We start from the raw sequence: 7,488 nt of genomic DNA on the forward strand, positions 1-7,488 counted from the left end.
TTTCTCTTTGCGGACAGAGTATCAAAGTTATGAGATTCCTCACAGACTTCTTGGAACTGACCTTGGAGGATGCTAAGAATGTGTTATTTGGCTTCAATTTGTTCAACTGTACGCTCTGTCTCTGTAGTCTTTATTTCATTTGAAAGCACATCCATGAGATCCTGAACTTCATGCTGCAAACCATAAATCCATCAAAGGCAACTTCAAAGGGGTCCTAAGTGACTCTGCCATTAATTATGTTTTTGTTTGTTCAATGTTAACACCTTAAAACCATGCCTTGAATCAACAGTACCAGACCTCTAACATTCTAAACGTTTTCACATTCACTTTAAGCATTAGTGATTCATTTCTATTTCCTAATTCTGTGGCCATAATGAAAAATAAAATGTTACTACATATAACGGTCCAAAACTATAATTGTTTCTGACCATTACACCAACCTGTTTGATTTTGGCCCCTTGAAAATTAGCTGATAGCGTTCTATGACGACAACCCAAGGTAACTTGCAGCACTGCTTCATTGATGAAGGGTCCAATAACAACAAGTCCAAAGAAAGATGCAGACCAGTACTGTACTGATCGTCCGTCCTAGGCACCTTTTTGAGTTGTAACAGGTTGGTAGGATCGGCAAGTGTGAAGCTCTTACTTTAGCAGTCACAGCTAAATGTTGAAAAGCTCTCACACTGATGGTTGTGATTTTGGATTTATTCTTATCATAAACACACCGTAAGAGCTGATGGAGAAATGTCCAAAAACAGCTCTTACAATATGAGAGAAACATGTGTTAGAGGCATACAATGACCACAAGTGTAACACTTTACAGATGCTACAAATATTAAGCAAGTCAGTAGGAAATATACAACTACGTATGTGAACACCAAGAATTACAAAAACAACCAGTAATTGCTGAATGGTAAATTGACAGGAACAAATATAAAGGCTCTCATTTACTTTACATTTGTTAGCATGTTCAAATAATTTGAAGTAGTTGATCAGAAACAGTGTTTATACATTGTAAATATTTCCACAATAAATATTTGCAAATACCTTGTTCTCTTTGGTGTATTAGAATGGTCATGAATACCATCCTAATACACCATTTTGAGGGTCATTTACAATAAGACCAAAATCGAATAATTTGGCCTGAACGCCAATTGCTACAGCTAGCAAAAGCAAGGCACTGCATATCAACTGACAGATACCATCCCTGTGGTGCAGCATAGTGGTAGAAGCATCATCATACGGGGATGCTTCTCAGTGACGGGGACTGGGAGACAGGTCAGTATGGATGGAAGGGTGAACAGAGCAAAATAGGTTATTGAATAAAACCGGATCTAGAAAGCAAAGAACATCAGACTGGTGTGAAGATTCATCTTTCTGCATGACAGCAACACCAAGCACACAGTCAAGACAATGCTGGAGTGTCATTGAGATAAGTCTGTGAATGACCTTGAGTGGCCCAGCCAAAGCCCGGACTTGAACTGCATTGAACATTTGTGGGGAGACCTGAAGATCACAGTTTGTTGATGCTCCCCATCCAATCTAACAAAACGTGAGAGGATCTGCAAGGAAGAATGGGAGAGACTACCCAGTCTTTATACTCATGTACGTGAGATACTTGAGTTTCGTATTTTCAGTAATTTAGCCAAAATTTCCAAAAATGTGTTTTGTCATTGTCATAATTGGGTATTTTGTGTAGATCGATAGAAAAATATAATTATTAATGACCAGTTATGTCTTGAACACAACAAATGCACTTTCCGAATACACTGTACATCTAATGTGTACAATCTGTATTTACATGCAGTTCTTTTTTCCAGGCAGTAGGGGGTGACATCCTCTTAGCTAAACCTTGCCCTGATTGATCGTGACCAGGTATTTCCCAAACCAGCCATCCGGTTCCTGGCAAACACACACACACACATACACACACACAGTCGAAAAATTACCATTAGTTGGAGAAAGAGTGGGTGTTGGCAGCACCAGAAGTGGAAGAGAAGAGAGTGAGTTAGATGAAGAAGAGACCCCAAGAACCATTTAGCGTTGAAGCAGAAGCAGTTCTTCAGTAAGCAACAAGGAGGAAACAGAAGTATCAGGTGAGTTCTGGAACCAGAAAGCAACACAATGAGCAGCCTCAGTCTAAAACGTCTGCAGGTATCAGAGCCTCTCTTTGTGGACTAAAACGTACAGATTGTGTTAGTCTCCTGTGTGGGATCCTTATGGCTCAAACATCCTTCAAACTACCTAAAATCAGATATGTGAGGACATGTATGCTGTCATGAATGGTTTAGCTTTTTTAACCATAATGAATGCTATTACATGCCCAGATCCAAGAACGCTTACTCTGAAGCGATCAATTTATACTAAGACCGTGGAAGACTTAAAGTCAGGCTTGCCTCTATGGCCTGATGTACCAATAACATATAAATTCACCTCAGAACAAAACCTAAAATCGATTAACAGTATTTATCCATATTGAACTTGAGGCTAACCCATGGTAGGCTTAATGATCTATCCTGGTAACATAATCGTTGGCAAGACCTTGCCTAATTTCAGAGAGACCGAGAGATGCCTTGTGGCGTTCAGCACCATGGACAGTTCCCGTTATAGGCTTGATTGACAGATTGTAGTGTGGAATACAATATTATGCCCTGGCTTCTCCACTCCTGTACCACTGATATAGACAGTGACTGGGTTCCAGTGATGGATGCATTAAGTAATTAACGTACGGATTCAGCAGGGCTGTAGGCCTACCTACACGGAGCAATAAATGCATCAGTTTTGAACAAAAAACTTTTCTTCTTTCCTTTCATTAAAAAACACCGTCCGCCCCCTCATGTACAATGCCGGGAATAGTAACAGCACCGCGAGGCGTGCTATATATAGCAGCCAGTGAGTGCTAGCATGTCAACTTCAGCGGGAGTGCGGGGAAATGGTTGTTACACGTGTGATCGTCGTGGATATACACAGCTCGCTATAAATATCAATCTCGCGATAAATTATACATCGAAAACTATTCGTTGTCATGACCTGGTAGAAATACTATGCATTTCATGTAAAACATAGATGATCGAATTATAAAGGAAGTCTAGGTGGAAACAAAAACACAATATTACTTCAATACAACGATCCTATTGCAATATTCGCCTTCTTGTTTAATGTTTCTGTCAAAGAGCTCGATTACATCATCAGTGTTTTGTGGTTTTTATTCTGTATCTGAAAGAAGATGACATAGCCTATACTGTATGAAATATTTATCAATGATATGGGTTTGATAGCGCTTTGGCGTTTGTAGTGTATTTATATCATCTGCTGCCACATTACAGAAATAGAAAGCCAATAAAAATAGGCTTCAGTTCTCAATCGAAGACGCTTGTGCAGCAAACGGTGCCTTTATTTGTGATGGTGGGGAAGACTTAAAGCCTTGTTATGTAATATAGCATGTGAACGGCGAGAGACAAAACCGGTTGGAGGGGGTTATAAGGAGAGAAGCAAGCTATTTGGTCTATGCATAAGGGCTCCAAAAACTCATAACGAGGGAACACTGTGTACTTTGTGTCCCCGAAGATTCGGGTGTTTGATTTAAAACCCAGCGGTATACTGCAAACTGTACTTTCCACCAGGAAAAACAAGTGAATTCCCACATTCATTCATCTAGTCATTCGGGGACCTCGGGTGGAATTCTGTGAATGGCTGAGTGAAAAGATGAATGAATGAACCTAATGTGAGCACGCGCGTGTCTGTGATATCCCTGTCAATGGTGCTTGTTGCATGCAGCTAAGCTACACGTGTGTGGGTGGGGTGGTGGGGGGAGCACAAATGTTTTGGGTAAATTAAGACGGTGAAAACACTTTCTCTCGCAAACACCCACGAGAAAACTATTTTTTCAACGGGTGTTGCGCAGCGGATACATATGACAATGGTAGCTCACCCGTCCGTTGATAAATATTCACCGCCTCTATTCATGCAGACTCTTCTCTTGAGGTGGTTATTGTGCAGCAGCTCTGAACCACGTGATGCCGAGGGGTGGGTGGGGGGATGCTATAAATAGCTCCTATTGCTCGGCTTCCATTGACATCATTTAGGTAGGAGAGATGGAAAAATAAACAGGGAGAAATGGGGGAAGGGGGAAGGGATCCTTAATCTGAGCTTGAAATTCAAACAACTCCCTCCCCCACTCCATTCAGTTCCCAATAGTAAACAACCAAAACACTGTCCGTTTCCTAGAACGACTATGCGTTGCCCGAGATGGAATGGAAACCCAAAGGCAGACGGGAGGGACATCAAACAAATTAAAAGGAGTCGCGTATACACACGGGCACATGTGTGGGCCATCCATAAGGCAAATGTTTTGGAGAGCTTAATAATGGAAATGGACATTGAATCCCCAAGTATTATTAACATACTTCAAATCGGGCCGTCTTTAGTTAGCGGGTGTAGGCTATTTTCAATTCTTTATCAAGTCATATGTTTCTGTTATGATGGAGGGAGTTTAAACAGTCGGTGGAGGGAAGTGGGAGAGGAAGGAGGGTGGAGGTGACTGGTGTGTTTATGTTTTCATAGAGGACAGCACTCTGTTTCCATGGTCGGTGGTTCTTAGTCACCTCCGGAATCGTTCTCTCCAGCCAGCCTTGGCTCTGACCCCTGAGTGCTGCCTCGTGACTCCTGATTGTTCCCGATGACGTCTTATGATCCATCTCTGCTCGCGGATCCCTATCACACACATCACAAGTCTTCCCGTGAGCCCTGGAAAGGCAAGGACGCCTAAGACGACCAATTTGCTTTACATCGTTAATAACATCTTGTCAGTGTAGTCTTTTGACGTTTTAATATAGTAAATATAGATTTAATCTAGTAAATAATCCAGTAAATATGACGTTTTAATAATAAAAAAATATCTCTACATACATGTAATGAACCATAGATACAAATTAATAGCTCGTCTTTAACTTGTCAATAGCCTATAAATACTGAAGAAAACAATGCCACCAAGAATATTTTTTATAATTATTCACCCCCTCATTTATATCCAAACAATATGACTCCGTTTTGAAATAATGAAACATATTAATTGAAGAAGGCCTAGCTACTTCTTTACTTTTCAGGACCATAGACAGCGTAATTAATGTCGTCTTTCTACCAGACACAATTGTTATATGGTGAAGGGACACCAAATGACAACGTGTGAATTTTGTATCCTCTCTTCTAAAGGGCTGACGTTTCCACTGGTCGTTCAAAATTTCAACTACTCTGAACTTTTTGCCTGTCAAAACATATGCAAATTTTCTGGATGGACACACGTGATCTCCACTGTCCGTCAACGCAGGAGTCTTAGGCTACAGAAAACATTGGAAATCATTGATATGTTTTTAACCTACAGAAAAATCTGTGTACCGTATTTCCCCGTCCTTATTCAGAGACTACATGGCCACTGAGTAATGTCGAACGATTCTCTTATAGCAACTTTGATGAACGTAAGCTCCACTGGCTCGTGCACAGGTAGACCCCGGCGGGGCTTGAACCCCTTCCCTTTTCCCCTCAGACTCATCAAGTGGCCTTTTTGCCCATCCATCATCGGTTCCCGCATTCTATCTACGCACCATTCTCTCAACCGGTATGCATAGTCCGTCCGTGCGATTCGTGTCACTCGAGCAGACGGGCTAGGCATCGTGGAAGCTGACAGTAATCAGGATGCCAACGGGTGCATTGCGCCCAACGTCCGTTCCGCTGCCTGCGTATAGCCAATCCGAGGACCACGTCTTTGTTATTTTTGCCCATGCCCCTCGAATGATCTGTGAATGACCCTGCTTCTGTAGGCCGTGTGTAAAGAAAGAAGACGCGTAAGGTCTTGCGGGAAATCTCTGCACTCAGAGGATCAATCATGGTGCGGTTTTGAATTGCGTAAATAGTTTTTTTCTATTTTCAGCAGGCCCCTGCAAAGTGCCGTTGGTGTGAATGGATAGTAGTTCTTCCTGGCATTACTTAAATGACGCGCATGTCTGGTCCTAAGTCCATTACCTTTGACCAGAACCCTCATGGTGCTTTGAAGTTTCCAGACAACTTAGGGGAGGCGGGAGGCAACACAGTTCCAAAAACGCATGTAAAGAATAATTCACAATTTAACAGTCCAGAGGCGTTGCTAGGATCACAATACATTCGGGGCTTAGCCCACCCACCCCGCCCTGGACGGAAAGTACAGAGTTTTTAATGTACATGCGGAAAATGTCGAGCCTACAGGTCTACATTGTCATAATCGGATTTGTAGATGAATAGATCAGGGGATATGTTTGTATTATTATTATTATTTGGTCAATTTGAGATCCGGGGTTATTTACGCCCAGGCCTACTGTCTGTAAGATGTTTCCTCACCCTGAAAAATAGTCGGTTTTCTTTGAAAATGTATTTGTTATTATAAAAAAATGTTATTAGGAAATAATGCCCCGTCATAATCTAGCTGTTGCCAAAGTGAATTGAAGCTTGTAATGCCTGTAAAGAATAGGATTAGCCTGCACATTCTCTTGGCCTATTGATTCATGTCCATGTAAGAAAACGTTTAAAATGAAAACAGAGAAATTCACCTTTAAAAAACACAGAATATGCTAGAAATTCTAACTGACATTATTAAAGATGGAGACTTAGTCGGGCTCTACGCATAGGGGGCTGGGGCTTTCCAGGTTTGAGCAGCAGTCTGGCTATGATTATGATTCGTGACCGAGGGTAGGAACACTGCCTCCACCCTACAATTTGAGAATCAGTGTCTCCTTGTTGGTGAATGAATGGCAGCTAGAAAATTATTATCTGTAATGGCATTAAAACATGTTTTTATCATCTCAATTAAATACTATTTGTATTAATAATTTAGTTTATTTTAGATTATACATCAAATGAACAAAGGGCTTTCTGGAAGCTTAACATGACCGCCATTGAGGCAACTTAGTTCTGGTACGTTGTAGTTTGTCTTGTCTGTCTGGTCATTCCACTGTGTTCTGAGTCTGATTAAACGAAGGGTTGAATGGGGAAAAGCTTTTTCAACATACTCTCCCGTCAGCTGGAGGCGTGCGATATTTTTAGATCAAGCGAGAGAGTATTGCCTTTATTATGATCAAGTCAATTTATATTTCACCTTTCCGCACTCCGTCCCACATACGCTATATCTGTACAGTACTAGAAGCTCCGAAAAAAAATATTTCTACTTGATTTCAGAAGTAGGGCATCAGGTGGAATTTGAATGGTTTGGGTTCGAATGCAGATCGTCCAAGATGTACCCCGTCTCTCCCCTTTACCCACTCCCATGTTGCTCCTCCCTCTCCCCTAGCCAGCTGAATTAATTTGATACTATTTTTGAAAGTCAGTGTTTCTAAGGATACCTAATGACGCAATGACGTCAATGCAGGTCAATAACACTGGCGAAGCGAACAGAGGGTAGCGATGTGCCTGTGGTTGTGCGCGGACTCCTTTATCTGTACCCCAAAACCAGGGAGTCTCCGTG

Source organism: Esox lucius, chromosome 19, assembly GCF_011004845.1.
Source record: "Esox lucius isolate fEsoLuc1 chromosome 19, fEsoLuc1.pri, whole genome shotgun sequence".
NCBI classification, from domain to species: domain Eukaryota; kingdom Metazoa; phylum Chordata; class Actinopteri; order Esociformes; family Esocidae; genus Esox; species Esox lucius.